The sequence below is a fragment of the Ochotona curzoniae genome, unplaced genomic scaffold, assembly GCF_017591425.1.
Source record: "Ochotona curzoniae isolate NIBS_2020 unplaced genomic scaffold, NIBS_Ocur_1.0 scaffold_3208, whole genome shotgun sequence".
NCBI classification, from domain to species: Eukaryota; Metazoa; Chordata; class Mammalia; order Lagomorpha; family Ochotonidae; genus Ochotona; species Ochotona curzoniae.
In genome coordinates this window covers 53538207-53555064 of record NW_024467106.1, presented here as the reverse complement: position 1 = coordinate 53555064, position 16858 = coordinate 53538207, and positions in this window count along the sequence as shown.

Below are 16858 nucleotides of genomic sequence, written 5' to 3'. Positions count from 1 at the left end.
TTCACAGGCAGAGACAGAAACAGTCAAGTGCTTACAACAGCTGGGGTAGCTCTGAAGCCCAACCTGGGAACTGCTACTCAATCCGGGTCTGATGCTTGAGAGGATCTATAGGAGCAGAAAACTGGAACTGGAAGTCTGAGTCAGAAATCAGACAGGACAAGTTGATTCTTGACTGCTCAGCTAAACACCTGCCCCGAGGCCTAAATTCGTAAGAGTCAGCAGTTTTCATTAGACATGATGTTCATTTTTTTTTTTTCTCCACCCTGGGACTATTACTAGTCTCGTGGATAATTTCCATCTTAGTTGTTTCTGGGAGCACCCAGTAGTGATTGGACATTTTTCTCCATCCCACATCCCTCCACATGCAATGTTCACAGAATCTCTGGTAAATTCTTCTTCAGTAGGCAGAGTGTGTGCAGCTTTTGGAACGGAAGAGAGGGTGGAACAAATCTAATTCATATTTTGTATTGTCTTTGGCAATGATGCTAGAGATTAGCAACCTAGCCAGGCAGATTTGACAGCTGATGGAACTAAGAGCATTAGCCCAACTGGGCCATGCCTTTCATGGAAGTCACTGATCGGGAGATTGCATATCTCCAATGTCTAAGTTACGCATATGAGAAATTTTAATAGCTATCTTGGGCTTTGTGTTCACACCCATTGTACTCATTGAGGTGATTGGGTCTGCACAAGGATATGATTTAAACTGCTCAGCATACTCGTGCTCTCTAATCCTCTCATATCTTCACTCTTCCTTCTCTAATTTCTTTCCTCTAAAAGTATTTTATCACCAGGATATAGACCTATATCCACTGCTTAGCAAGTAAATGTAGACTTGTCTAGGTAAGGTAAACATACAAAAGCATTGACTTAGGTTTCAATTCCTACTTAAGAGATTATAAATTTGTTGACTTAACACAATCCTAGTATCTTGCAACCATATAGGTCAAAAGAATCCTAAATGATCTCGTGAATCTAAAATCAAGTGCTATAAAGTCTGCAGGCTGTCATGGTACATGGTCTCTTCCCTTCTAAATTTCTCTGACTTCAAAACTCCTCCAAAGCTCCTTCACTGGCTGTAAACTCCCTTGTCTCTCTCCTACATCTATAATGACCCTTATGGTGTTACATTTAGCCAATCCAGTTTAGAATAATCTTGTCATCTCAAGATTATTAACTTAATCCATTTGGCCTAGCCCCTTTAGTCATGTAAGCCACAGAGCTAGGATGTGAATATTATACTCCTATGGCAGGTACATGAAGCAAAATCATATCCCTGAAAAAAAAAAAAACTCTGATAGGCCTTAGTATTTTCAATATGTATTTACTTTCTTATCTGAGTTTAATCAGTGTTGTAGCTTAACCTTTTTTCAACTAGAGAAAAGTAAGGAGGAGCCAACTTTCAAGACAGCTTGATGACTACTCAACTAGCTTCAGAATAACTCTATTGTCTTCAAGGGTTTCCTGTTGACATCTCTGCTAAGTGGGTGAAAGGAGACATTCCCTATGGTTACTTCCACTCTTCGTGTGTGAGAAAAGCTTGGATCATGAAGCTATTGAATAGTTTTGTTTACGGAAATGATCAGAATAAGGAAAATGCCAGTACCAGGAACCCATTAATTATTACAGGCACTGGACTCTGGCTCATCCCAAACCATTCCAGATGCGAAAAATCAGGTTTCAGAATTTCACTGGGATGTAGGTTCTCTTCAGTAGTGTATCATCACAACCAATAATAAAAGTTAGTAAAACTAATGAAAATTGTCATTTTTGCAACTCTGGAAATTAATAAAAAATAAAGGGGGGGGCAACAATCTGAAGAGTGTATTATGCAAGAAAAACTAATGAACAGTGTTCAGAATGACAAAGTTGACACATTTTTAACCTGTCACAGGAGCTTTGAAAATCAACATCCACACAACCACAATAGAAGAAAACAGTCAAGCATGCAGTCCCATCTCTAGAACATTGGCACCATTTGATCTGTCTTGCAGCTTCTTAGAAAAGCACATTTACAGGGATGTGTCACATTTGACATTATTTGGAGATTGTTCCACAGGAAAAACCCTAACCTCAGAAAATTTATTAAAAATAATCATCTTTAAGATTGCAGGTGCCTAAGGCCATTTGACCACTTACACAAAACAGGGGACTTGCTAAAACCCAAGGGGAAGATCTAGAAATGAATTCATGGGAAGGTTTTAAAAATTCTAACATATTCTGGGGATTTGCCAAATTAGATACCCACCAGGATGTATGCATAACAAAAAGACCACAAAAGTGAGTATTTGACTGCCCTGGAGGCCCTGAACAAGCAGTAAGTGAAGGCTAAGGCTGAACTGTAGAATGCTAGAGGACTGAGTGTTTTATGTACACTGAGAGCCCCTAGCCAAAATGTGAGAGACATTGATTGAAGACCAGTAAGGGAATCTCTGATCCATCATTAGTTGACTATTACACTGAGAATAAATAAATGGTAAATAAATGCTCCAGTAACTCCACAAGACAGGGAATATAGATTTTACAAGATTAAATCAGGAAAGTCACTAAATTAGCAAGCAGTAATAAAAACAACAAGGCAAAAAATCAAAATGTGGTTGGGATACGGGTAATCTGATTTCCACAGCTATCACATTGTATTATCTAAACTGTTCAACTTTCAAAAAAAGTGATAAGAGAAACAGGGAAATATGGTTACCAGGCAAAGGCTTATAGTCACATATTACAAATCCATTCAACAAATTTCAGGAAACTATATTTAAAATTTGTAGTAGCACATGAAGAAAGTCCAGCAAAATAAGTGAGCCACAGAAGAAGTTAAGGGTTGATAGAGTACCTGAAGAAATGATAGCCAAGACATTTCTCGAATTTAGTGAGAAGTATTTAATTGTGAGGAACTCAAAAACTGCAAGTAGGAAGTTCACCCCTAAACATATGATGAAACATCAAACATTACAATAGGGAATCTTAAAGGCCGCAACTCCTTCCGCAAGAGCAGTATTAACTTGATAACAAATATAAAGACATTGCAAGAAAAGAAAACTATAGATCAAGATTTCTTATGAATATAGGTGCCAAAACCCTCAGTAAAATACTAGCAAACTGAATTTAGTAACTGTAGAAAGATTATTCATCAAGACCACGTACGATTTATTCCAGGAATGCAAGATTTGTTTAACATCTGAAAGTCAATTTTGTTGACAGAATAAGAACCACAAACCACATCTCCATGCATGCAGTGAATGCAGAAAAAGTATTTACCACAACCTAGTAGCTTTTCATGGTGAAAAAAAACAAGCAAAACAAAATAAAATTCAACAAACTAAAAATAAAGGGAACTTTCCCAACCCAGTATAAGCCATCTATGAAAACCTCAAATCAGGCATCATACTTAATGATTATAATCTAAACGTTGTCCCTTTAAGAATGGAAGCAAAAAACAAATGCCTGGGGCTAGTGTTGTGGTACACAGATTAAACCACTACCTACGACTCTTGCATCTCACATAAGCACTGGTTCAAGTCCCTGACGGTCCATTACCAATCCAGCTCCCTGTTAATGTGCTTCGGAAAGCAATGGAGGATGGCCCAAGTATCTTGGAACTTGCTACTCATGTGGAAAAATCAGATAAGGCTCCTGACTTCTGGGTTCGGTCAGGCCTGGCCATTGGTGCTTGTGGCCATCTTGGGAGAAAACTAGCTGATGGAAGATTCCCTCTCTTTTTCTGTTTCTCTGCCTTTCAGCCAAATGAATCGTTTTAAAAGTATACAAACTCCTAAATTTAGTAGCTTAGTATCCTGTTAAAAATAACAAAGAAATGTCTGTTGTTGTCATTTGAGTCAATTTTAAACTAATAAATTATTTCAATACACTGATCTGCTCCCCAAATGTCTGCAATATCCAGGGCTGGTAACTCGTGTAGGTAAGGGACTCAAGAACTTGAACTCTCTTCTGATGCCTCTTAGGGGCATTAACAAGAACCTGGATGGGAAGCAAAGGTGGAACTCAATATCATCTGATACAATATATGGTTTTCTCAACAGGCCTCTTAACTTGCTGTGTTACCCTGTGTTAACCTGCTTAACTTACTCTAACATAAAGTTGAATGTAGAAACTCCTAAAGAATCCACAAAAATTTTAGAAGTAGTTGTCAAATTCAATGAGGTTGCAAAACGCAAAATCAGTGGGGAAACAATCAGTTGTGTTTCTCTGCACTAGCAATGAACATTTCCAAAAACGAAAATAAGATTAAAAAAATTATTCCAGTAGAAGAGCATCCCAAAATACCAAGTAATAAATGTAACAGAACTTGAAAATTGGAATGTATACATTTATTGAAAGAAATTAAAGGCTGTCCAAATAAATGAATACATTCCATGTTTATGGATTTGAATGCATGTGTGCAGTTAAAATAAATATACACTCTAAATTAGTCTACCATATCAACACAATCCTTATTGGAGTATTAGTGTTTCTTTTTGTAGAAACTGATGAGCTGATTATAAAATTCTTAGGAAACAGATGCTTAGCACAGTGATGAAGAGAGCAACCCAGGATCAGAGTACCTGGGTTTTAGTCCCTGCTCTGCTTCTGACTCCAGCTTCGTGTTAATGCACGCAATGAAATAAAACTAGCCATAGCTCAGCTGGGTGCGTCTCTGGCACTCACATGGTGACCTGCCTGGGTTTTCAGGCATCTGGCTTTGACCTGGCCAAGCCCTAATGGTTGTGTTTGAGGGATGAACTGATAAATGAGAGATCTGCCTTTTTCTCTTTCTGCTTTTTCAAACAAGCAAACAGAAATAATTAAAAATAAAAGTCCTCATGAAAATTATATAGAGTCCAGAGTAGCCAAAATAATCCTGAGAAACATGGTTATTTCAATGTTGAGAAGATATTTGTAAAAATTTTTATGAGGAAAACAGTGTCATCGGAGCTCTGCTTCAGAAGAATGACCCTAGTTACGCCCTTGAAGCCAACATCACTCGTGAAATTTATCTCAAATGAAGTGCAAGAGTTTTTGTGGCTTCTGAGAAACTCTTAAACTCTGTCCTTCTAGAAAATGGAATAATCTGTTCCTTTTCCCTTTGCTCCCAGGATACTCAGTATGATTCTGGATTAAATACCATGATCTGCTCAATTGCAATAGATTTTTGCTAGGTCATGATCTTCCATTCTAAGGTTTATTTTTGCATGATCCTGATTTTAATACTTCGCACTTCATCTTCTATTTCTTGTATTTGTGACCACCACCACAGATCTTCAGGCTAAAATTATATAGATTTAAGTGAACATTACCAGGCATATACATCTGATTATAGTTTGTGAGAAGGAGTGGGCAAGCATGAGTTTGTACAAAACATTCAGTGACCAAGATATTAGCATGGCAACATCAGCTCTGAATTGGAATCACAATACAAATGAATGGGAGAATGGAAGTGATTCCTAAGAGAAGCCAGTATTGGCAAGGTTTTTACACCCATTATATGGTGTGGATCAAGTCGAGGAGACAGAAACAATTGACGTCACGTTAGAGTGAGGAGGATGGTTGTGGGGACACCTATTGAAAGAGTCATCCTAAGAAGGACTGAGCCAGAGACACAGCTTTCCAAAACATTTGCACAGAGGCAAGAAATTAGAGTACAAGCAGATAAAATTTGCAAAGAGAATAAACACAAAGATAAAAACATGACAATTTGAGCAAAGATTACCTTATAGGGTGGGATGATTACCAGGAATTGGCATAAACAGCACACGTGTTCTTAGAAAAAAGCTTGAGAAGTGATGGCCCCTAGCAGAACCAGACAAACGCAATGCCAGAGAAGTCCAAGGATGAAAAGGGAATGAGGAAAAAGCTTTCATCAATAATGGGCAAACTTTTTGGCTTATTTAGTATAAACCATGGACAACATCCATGAAAACCATTTCAGCAGAGTAGAAGACAGAAGCCAACAACAGGGCATTCAGCTGATGGCTGTTGAGAAAACAAAGGGCACGAGTACAGATAGTTCATTGTCAAATCACCTGTAAGCTACAAGTTTAGGCTTCTAGACTTTGAAACACCTGGTCTCTTGGGTTCCACATCTGGAGATTCTGGCTCAGTAGGATTAGCAGTGCAGGTGAATGTTCATGGCTATGTTGTATGAAGATTCGCGTACATCTTAATTGTGCTTCTAGCTGAAATGCTTGGTTGGTAGGTTGAGTAGTCTTGATTACTTAACGCTCTTTGACTCTAAAGGGGAAGATGGGTTGACTTAGAAAAAAGCTGGCAAGAGGAATATCCCAAAAATGGGTTTCAAAGAGTGAAAAACAAGGGCTTGCTGGGAGGAGAAAGTTAATGTAACAAACAGAACAGAACGTGAGCAAAGCAGGAGTATGAATACAAAATGGAGCCATGCATTAACATGTGCTAGAGCTAAATGGGATGTGGGACAGACTGGACAAGCCTGCGGTACATACTGGAAAGCATGCAAACCAGGTTAGGGGGCAGAAATGGTGGGGATTATAGGAAGTTGCCCCAACTAGACTGCAGTTCCAACTGGTTTGCGTGAAGACCGAGTATGAAGCGGGCATGATCAGGCTGGTCTACAACACCCGTTGGTTCACGAAGAAGACAGGACTGAAAACAGAATGGACCCAGAAATTGCAACAACCAGCATGTGCATAAGCTGATTGGTGTGACAGACAGTGTTGGAGTCTGTACTAGCAAACTCACACAACAATCTGCTCTGGATTCATCTCAGATGAAGTTTCTTTGGAGATCCCTCCAACTGAACTGCTGATCTTAGAACCCGAACCATGAAGAGACTGTCAGCCAGTGGACGCTGAATAGGTTTCATTGCGATTGGAACAGCAAGACTGGCAGCAATCCAGAACTGATGAACTATCAAAACTGTTTGAGCAGGACCCTCAGAGTGCACCTCCCATTGGGGATCTGGGATGGGAGGGAGGTTGGGTGGGGTTTTCCCCTTTGTAATTCCCCTAACCCCACATACAGGAAAAAATGATAATATTAGTGTGGAAACAATGGTATTACCTACTTTCACCCTGTAGCCCTTGACCCTTTGTACCCTAATCAACTAAGATTATTAAAAAATAATAAAAACAACAACAACAACTACAAAATATGGAGCCATGACGGCTACTTGGGAGTTGTGAGTGGGAGAATTAATAAAGGTTGAAAAAAAAGGAGTGAAAGCTGCTGAAATCTGGACAATAAGGTTTGGAGTTGGAATTACCAAGCTGTGATGCCAAAGGGTAAGCCTCAGGTCTCTCATCTAAACCTCCCAAACATGGGGCTTGGTCCAGAAATCTGCATTTTAGCAACTCTTTCAGATAGTCCAGATGTCTGTTGAGAATGGCTGCTTTGGAAAAGGCAAAGCAAGCCAGACCACATGGTGTTAAGCAAACGTACATGCCATTCAGCACAAACAGTATTGAGGAAAGGCTTTCTGATCAGAAGCCAGATGAATTTGCAAAAAGGAAAAATGGAAGTCATTGTAGACTTACAGGGCCAGAAAAAGGTGACGAATAAAACATGGAAGGACAAGATAGATGTGACAGCTGTAAGAAAGAAGTGCAGCACTCAGGGAATGGGACACGTGGGGAGAGGAGGGTGGAGAGGCTGAGCACCCTTCCCTTGCCTGCCCAGGCCACCCAGTGAGCCCAGGTCTCACTGTCAGTCTGCAATGCTAGGTGGAGTGAAGTGGGGAAGAGCCATTAGTGACAGACCCATTTGGGAGTTTTGTTTTCTTTTAAAATCCAAGTGATGGTCTGAGAAGGAGGCATCTGTAGGCAACTAGATTGGAAAGAGTGGGCCCAGCCAGAGGGGACCTGGAGCTGTTCACTGGAGGGTGGCGGCTGGGCAGGGAAGGGATTGAGTAGATGAGAGCTTTTGGTATCCCTGGGCCCAAGCACACTGAACTTTGACTGTAAGGAAGCCATATGAGGTACCAGCTTCTGAATCGTATTGGAGTTTGCTGCGTCTCTCTCTGCTTCTATTCTTTCTCTCCCCCCTCTCTCTTTCTGTGCAGGCATGTATCAAATGTTCTTTTTTTTTCCCTACAATTCTATTCTAAAAAAAAAAAAATGCTGCTTTTATTAGAATGAGAATTAGAATGAAATACAATCCATGAAAGCTCATTTTATATTTTCAACTAATGTTTTGCTTCCCTATTTATTTGTTTATTATTTGAGATAGAAAGAGACCTTGCAATTACTGGTTCACTCCTTAAGTGCCCATAATGGTTGAGGATGGATTGGGCCAAAGCTAGGATCTCACATATGGGTCAACTGGGTCTCACATATGGGTGCAGGTGCCAAATTACTCAAGTCATCATTGTTCCCTTCCAGGACACACATTAGCAGGCAACTGGAATCAAGAACAGAGCTGTGGTTTTTACCCAAGAGCTGTAAAATGGGAAACTGGTGTGTCAACCAATGTTTTAATCGCCAGGTAGACCTTATGTCTGGCCTTGTTCATTTGTTTTTAATGGACAAATACTTTTAGAATTATAGAAAAATTGAGAAAAACCAGAAAAGAGTTCCCAGGCAGCTCTATCTCCAAGACTTCCCTCCACTTGTATGGCATATTTGCTATAATCAGTGAACCCATTTGGATATGTTATTCTGAACTTCAATTGATAACTTATGTAAGTTTCCTTTTGCCTAGTAATCTTTCTTTCTCTCTCTCTCTCTCTTTTTTTTTTAAAGTGTATTTATTTATTTGAGAGTGATAGTTACAGAAAGAGGGAGAGGCAGATAACTTGTATTTGCTGGTTCATTCCCGGACAACTGCCAGGTCTGTCGCGTGGGTAGCAGGGTCCCAAGCACTTGGGCCATCCTCCAGCGCTTTTCCCAGGACATTATCAGGGAGCTGGATTGGAAGCAGAACAAATGGCACACAGGTTGGCAACCAGCTGCGTTATCTTCTAAGTCACAATAATCTTTCTTCCCAGAATTCCTTTCAGTATCTATCTACTGGTGTGCCATGTTTCCTGCGGCTTCTCTTGGCTGTCATCACTTCTCAGACCTTGTTGTATTTTGAGAAGTACTAGTCAAGTATTTTGATGCTATACTTTTAAAAAATGTATATATATATATAGTATATATATGTATATACACACACATATATATATACACACACATATGCCTTTTTAATATACATATGGCAATTATGTATCTGTGATTTTGTGTGTGTATATATATATATATATACACATATATATATGACAGATTTACAGAATTAGAGAAAATCCTATATCTGCTGATTCACACTTAAAACGGCCACAATGAACAGAGCAGGGCCCGTCTGAAACAGTCAGGAACATCCTCTAGGTTTCCCACATGTGTGCAGGATTAGTTGCAAGTATTTGAGCCAAACTTTACTGCTTTCTCAGGTCACATGTGGGAAACTGGATTGGAAGTGGAGCAGCTGGGATACGAGCTGGTGCCCATATGGGATGCTGGCACCACAGATGGAGGATTAGGTTCCTATGCCAGCACAATGGGCCTCACTGATGTTGTGCTTTTCCATACAGCTTTGTAATGTAGCACCCCGGAACATTTCACAGGTAGTACTGTGTGACTCCATAACGTCATTTTCATGTGCTGTGACATGTACAAGGATGGAATCCAGATGCTGAGGAGGAGCTGGAGCTTGAGCAGTCGTCCAGTTTTAAAAACCCGTGCACCCATATCTTTATTCCCTCAATCTCTTCTTCATTGAGGCTCCCAAACACCATCCCCCTCCCCATCCATCAACATCCACCAAAGAGAACTATTTAGTTTTTGCTGGCAGAGATTTATACCTTGGAAAGCTGGTAGACTCTGTCATTGTGTATCTCTTTCTTCCAGGCACTGCCTGGCAGGGGGTGAAGGGGTGGTGGTTGTTGCACTGGGTATTTGCTAAGCAGGCCTTGGAGACACAGGATGTAGGAGTCTATCATCTCTGATGGAGACCTGGGAAAACAGGCTGGGAGTCAGATCCTGCTGTGGGGCCCACAGAGAGCAGCTGTCTGTCGGGCTCTTCACCCCAGCCCCTTCTGGAGCAGTCACAGTTAAGTCAAATGTCTGACCACTTTTTCATCAGTGAGCAGATAATAATTCAAAGGCCCCAGGCCAAAGTGAGCTCTCTGAAAAGATCTTATGAAATCATTTCTCTTTGCAAATCCATAAAAATCGCCCGGGACTCCTTATCAATAGGAGGGCTTAAGGGGAGAGCAGAAGTCGCTGGATTATGATGTGCTCGTGGTAATGAAATTCCTCTCCTGCTGGGATGCTCCCTGCAGATTTTCCATATTTCAGCCTGGGAAAGGTTTGATGCTTTTCCTGCTGGTGCCAAGAGTTAATTGAAAACATTTCAGGATAAATTCGGCTCGGGGGCCAAACGCTTCCAACCCATCATTATTCTTAGCAATAATAGAGGAGGAATACAATTATTAACAGGCATGATGTATCCTCTTAAAGTGGCCATGGGTTCAGGAACCGTGTCTTCATCCTTCTTTCTGAAGTTCTACACAAAACAAGACTCTGAAATACGAGACTGGGAGCTTAGAAGCAAAACAAACGTTGGCTGCTAAATTACATAGCTTTGTCTCTTCCTGTTTGTAGTGGATGCAGGGTAGTAGATGATTGCTATTTACCCCCTCAAGTTCTATTTTCAAATCTAGCATTGGGTTTTGAGAAACACACACTTATGGGTACTAAAAGAAAATGTATATAAACATTGGCAAAGCCATTTATGCAATTTCAACTGTGTTAGGTTGTAACGTAGTACTGGCTGGGGGAATGCTTTTGGCATCATGTAGCAAAAGCAAATTAGCCTTACATTTAAAATACGGCTTATTTTACCCTCTATATGCAATTTGGCTGTCTCCTAACTTTATTCAATAACATGGCAAACTAATAGTAGTTGCTGCGAGCAGGAGTTCTAATTCTTACTTTCTTTGCTTTCTCATGTGGTTTGGAATGTTAATTCTTTTATTAGCACCTTTCCATCTTGTTTGAAAACCTGTGATCAAATCTTCTCTTGAAACTTAATCTCTCTGGGATCCTTGAGGAAAGGTTAGGATAACTGAGAAAATCAGAGACACGGCTCTAGCCTGGGGAAGCCCGCGGAAGGGAGCAATTCACACCATCCAGCCTCCAAACCTTTCCTTTTCCTAGTGAAGTCACAGAGAGAAGGCCTGTGGAGGAAGGGCTGTGCCACAGAGGAGGAACTGAATTATTTTGTTAGAGCAGTACTAAGCCTTGGAGTCTTAAATTTAACATTTCAGGCCCCTAATCAATTCGTTGCATCATCTGCTGAAAAATCACGAGTTTTCCACCTCTGAGACTCCTTGACAATAAGTCTGTGGGAAATGGAATTAATATTTTTAGAAAAACTTCTGCCGTGCAAGCATGTGGGTATATACAGATGGATTTTACCTGTATTGTTTAGTACCACTGCATAGCCATTTTCAACATAGGGTAGACTGAGGCACAGCAGTGTGAGGGCAAGAATGACAACAGTGACTAGGATTCCCTTCTCTTGGGTTTGTTTTTGCTTTTGCTTCTGGAGGATCAGCTAAGGAGGTCAAGGGCTTATTCTATCATTGTCTTTTGTCCTCCTTTGCTTACCAGAGTGCTGGACATAGATGGATAAATGAATGGACATCTTGACTTTTTTTTGCCTTTACTTGGGAAACAGATCCAATTAGAAGTAATTTTCTGCTTCATTAAACTATAATGGTGTGGTTTTGTGGAACTCTCTAATAAGATCATTTTAACTTAAGATCCATAATGAACACTTTGGAGCTATTCCTTTAGATGTTAGTTGGCAAGATTACTGCTTCCATAGCAAGACTTCTGAATTCTTCATAAAATAATTCTGGTATGGTTTGAATTGGGTCGCTCAGAATCTGATCGTTTAGTTCTTGACCCCAAGGGGTGAGGCGCAAGACCTGTAAAAAGTGGCTATGTCAGGAGGGCTGACCCACAGTGGACTGAGCTGCTGGCTCAGGCCTGGCTCAGTGGTCCTGGGATGGGTTCCTGATAAGGGGATGAGCTGAGATATCTTTTTTTCTCATTAACTTTCTCTTCCCCTCTGCCTTCTGCCCTGGAATGATCTAGCACAAAGAAGCCCAACATCAGCCCGTCGTTTTGAATTTCTCCACCTATGGAGCTGTAAGGAATAAATGTCTGTTGTTCACAAATTACCTGGTGTGTGGTGTTCTGTTGTGACAGCACAACATATGCTAAACTGCACATGTATGCATGGCTTTCAAATACTTGTGAACCAAAATAAGCTTTACTTCTATTTTCATTTTCCATAAAATTTTAAAAGCACACTCCCATTATATACCAAGTAGACTTGAATGAAATTCCATCATCTCTTCAGCTCATGTCTGTGCTCTTCAGCATGATCAAGACTCCCACAAGATGCCCTACACAAACGAAAGTGCTTGTGCCTAGGCCCTCCAAGATTCTGATTCAGCAACAGTGGGGCCCAGGAATCTGCATGTTTGGATCAGCTTTCCAGATGACTTTCCTGTACACTAAAGTATGAGATGTACTGGGTTCCCTCTGGGACTTCTGTGGAAATGAACCTGGTCTTAGAATGAAACTATTGCCATTATCTATTAGGATCTTATTATGTGATTGAAATATTCAGATCATGGCTGTAACAAAATAACCAAAGCAGGTGAATCATGAAGAAAAAGATATGTTTCTACACACCTGTGCATTGTCTGGGGGAGGAGGGTGCTAGGTCCCACGGAGCTCAGGGAGGGCCTAAGGCAGGGTACAAATGTTGGGATCATGATTTAGCCAATCCTGTCTATGTAATGAAGTCTTCACCAAGACCCCAGAGCACAGGGTTGGGAAGCCTTTTGACAGCTGAGTATGTGGAGTGCAGCTCATAGGGTGAGTGCCTGGAAACATTGGCCTGCCATACCTCACCTCATGAGGTGGTCTTGACCACCTGGGGGATCTGAGGCACCCTCTAGGTAGAGACTTGCGGAACCAAGCTGCCCTTGCACAGCGTGATACTGAAGGGCTAAGTGTTGGTGTGTATGGCAAGGCAAAGCCTGCAACAGGCACATTCTGATTACTGAAAACAGAGGAGAAACTGAGTTTGTGACTCTTGTAGTCTCAGACAACAATGATATACCAGGATTTCCTTCCTTATTTGAAAAGGCAACGGGACAGAAAGAAATGCAGAGAGATGAAGGGAGATCTTTCAAGTCTCAATTCACTCTGCAAATGTCTTTGGCAGCCAGGGCTAGACCAGGTTTAAGCTAGGAGTCCAGGTCTCCCACCTGCATAGAAGGTGCCCAGGCACTTGAACCATACTCTGCTGCTTCTGGAGTGTGCACTAGCAAGAAGCTGGATCAGAAGTAGAGTATCAGTGAGTGCTGTGGCATAGTACCCTAAGCTTCTGCCTGCTGAGCCAGCAGCCCAAGTGGGTGTTAGTTCATGTTTTGGCCACTTCCACTGCCAATCCAGCTCCCTGATGGTAGTCTAGGAAGGCAGCAAAGGGTGGCCTAATGTCTTGGGCTCCTGCATCTAAGTGGGAGACCCAGAAGAAGCTCCTGGCTCCCAGCTTCAGATCAACTCAGCTCTGGCCATTGTGGCCACTGTGGACATTTAAGGAGTGAACCAACTCATTAAAGACCTTTCTCTCTCTCTCTGATTTCCAAGTAAAATAAGCAATATCTTTTTAAAGAGTAGAGTAGCTGGGACTTCAGGTACTCCTATATATGTTATAGGTGACTTCACTGCTATGCTAAACCCTGTCCCTCAAAATTTCTATATCCTAGAGTTTAGGAATATCAATATGATTGTCAGGGGAGATTGGAAAAGATATATTGAAGTTGTAATGACTCAGGATGTTTGTCATCATCTTTATGTTGCTCAACCAATATTTATTTGGGTGATTCATAACAGGTCACCAGAACTATGGGGCAGCTGAAGCATGCCTTTCCTTGGCCATACCTTAACTCTGCTAGTCATTGCCGACCAGTGTCAATGATGATGGCAATCATTCTAACATTGTCCCCTCAGCATGCAGCATGGTTCTTGACATACACGAGACTTCCAATAATTACTGATTGATTGATAGCACGAAAGGGCTAGGACCTCACTGAGGACCCAAGCTCCTTTGTGGGAAAATTAGCCTTATAGGTGACACTGCAAACAAATGACAGTCATCTGACATGCTTCATTGATGCAAAGAATCTAAGGCAAAGTATTTGGCTAGGCTCTGATATGTTTTATTTAACCCAAAATGAAAAATGACTATTAAAAATACAACTTAGCAAGAGAGGCTAAATACAGAATGAACACTGAAGCCTTCAAAGTGTCATATCTGAATACCACCTAGTGAAAACCACTTTCGCTCACCTGGTCAGTGAGAAAGGTTTGTATTAGGAGCTGAAGAAGAGAAGTGTCAAGGCCCTGAGAGGGTGATGGTAGCAGGATACAGGGGTCCCACAATCAGAATAACCCCTCACATTTCAGTGGTCCACACTGATGCACAGCTGATTGTCACAGTAGGATTTCATGCAATGGAAGGCATCATCTCTATTTTCAAGAAATAAGGACAGCTTCCATTCACTGATTGTCCTGGTCTCTGCACATGCAGATACAGGTAAGGTCAGCTTGAACTTCTCTTCATGGTTGGATGATGTCCCATGTGCTTGTGACAAACCCCCTGAATTTTTAGAGTGTTGTGTTACCTAGACTCATCTTGATCTAATGCTCTGCTTCTTCCACGTTTTTATTCTCTCCTCTGAATCGCCAGTGAAACAAGGCCTTTTAGGTAATGAGACACCTCCAGTTCTTTTAGGATTGAGGGCATTGAAGGGGGTAGGGTAGCAGGTAGCTGTGGGTGGATTTTTGTTTTTATTATAGATAACAGTGAGAGACGAACATGTAAATTCCATATAAGAGAGAGCTTCGGGATCAGATACATCCTGTTTTGGGAGCATTCACTCACTGCCTTACCCCAACTCCTGTACTGGTTCACAATTAAACTTCTCCTACACAACTCCTTCAACCTCTCTCTTCTCACATCTGGTTTCTATCTCAAATACTCAAATGGCTGTGCTACATTCTCTAATCAGCCTCACCATTCTGGAAGCTGCCGCTGTGCCAAGCTCACTACTTCACACAGAGGCTCACCATGTAGACTCCGGCTCCCCTAACTAAGAGAGATGTTATTTCAAGGCGTTCACATGAGAAGTTGTCTCACTTTCCTTTTATCTCAAAGTCTCTGACCAATTTTCTACCATAGATACCTCTCTTTGCTCTTTTCCATAAATAAATCAGTAACATGCATTGTGAGGACTTGTAGCCAAGAACTATTGAGACATATGTTTGAAATAGCAGTTAAGGCATTGCTTGGAATGTTTACATCCCATACTGGAGTGATTGGATTCAAGCCCTAGCCCTGGTACTGATTTCAGCTTCTTGCTATTGTGTAGTCCAAGAAGCAGTAGGTTATAATTGAAGCACCTGGGTCCTTGCTTCTCCTGTGGAAGAATAGAGCCTAGTTCTTGGTTCCTCATTTCACCCCCAATCAGATTTGGTTGTTGAAGGTATCTATGGAGTGAGCCAGTGGTTGGAATCAATCTATCTCTGTCTCTGTCATCTGTATCTCCATCAATCTCTGCTTCACTCCCTGTTTCTGTCTCTCTGTCTTTTCAATATGTATTAAAATAATTTTTCTAAAAGCTGAAGAACTATTAGTAGCAAAACAGAACGGACAATTTCGGTGATGCAGCACTGAAATGGTAAACATTTAGGAAAAGTTATTGTTCTCTTTAGGAATCTGTAAAGAAGAAGTGTCAAACACTGACATAAAATAATTCTCATATATTTGAGCTAGGCTTTAAGGTAAACGTTAGCTAAACTATATAAGTAATTTATGACTTCAGACAATTGTGGTGGGAAGTACAACAAAAACAACAGCAGCAGGAAAACGTGATGGCTCCTAAAAGTGAGAAGTACGGGGAAAAGCAAAAAGGAAACATGATCACGTAGAGCACAAAGCAAAGGTAGGAAAACACACTGAAGCAGAGTGGGAGCCAGCAAATGTAGATGAAGATTACTACGAAGAGATGACAATTTAGGTTTAAGAGATAAACTGCTAATTTACCAACCAAATCAGACACACTCAACCTGTTCCATGTTCTTTAAAGGACTCAAATACAAGACAAGAAAAGGATTGAGAATGAAAAGATTCGAGACGCTCTAGCTCTCCCTCAAGTAGTGTTCACAGTGATGACATGATCCAAACATTTCGATTTCTTTAAACTGATGAAAAAGATTGAAACTTGAGATGGAAATCAACATAGACCCTCATTAGGTATATTTTAATGCATGAATTTTGGTTACTTCTTTCCACTAACTGTTTTCCAAATAAAGATCATTAAAAAGATAAAGAGTTATAATTCATACCGTTAAAAAGTATTTTCTGCTTTAAAGATAGTCAAGTATCTAAATATTGCATTTTTCAAAATACATGCACAGAAAGACCTGCATTGTGATATGGCAGGTTAAGCTGCCGCTTGTGACATCTTATGCTGGAGTCCAAATTGGAACGTTCCAAGCTTCTGATCTAGTTTCCTGCTAATACAGCTGGGAAACAGCATTAAATCATCCAAATACTTGGCCCCTGCCACTCAAGTGAGATACCTAGATGAAGTTCCTGCCTACTGGCATGAACCCAGTGCAGACCTGTGGCCATTTAGGTAATTAATAAGCAGAAGGACCGTATCTCTCTATCATTCTGCCTTACAATAAATAAATCTTATATAAGTATACATAACTAACCTGATAGAAATCAATGATGGGAGATCTTAACATATCTAAAAGAA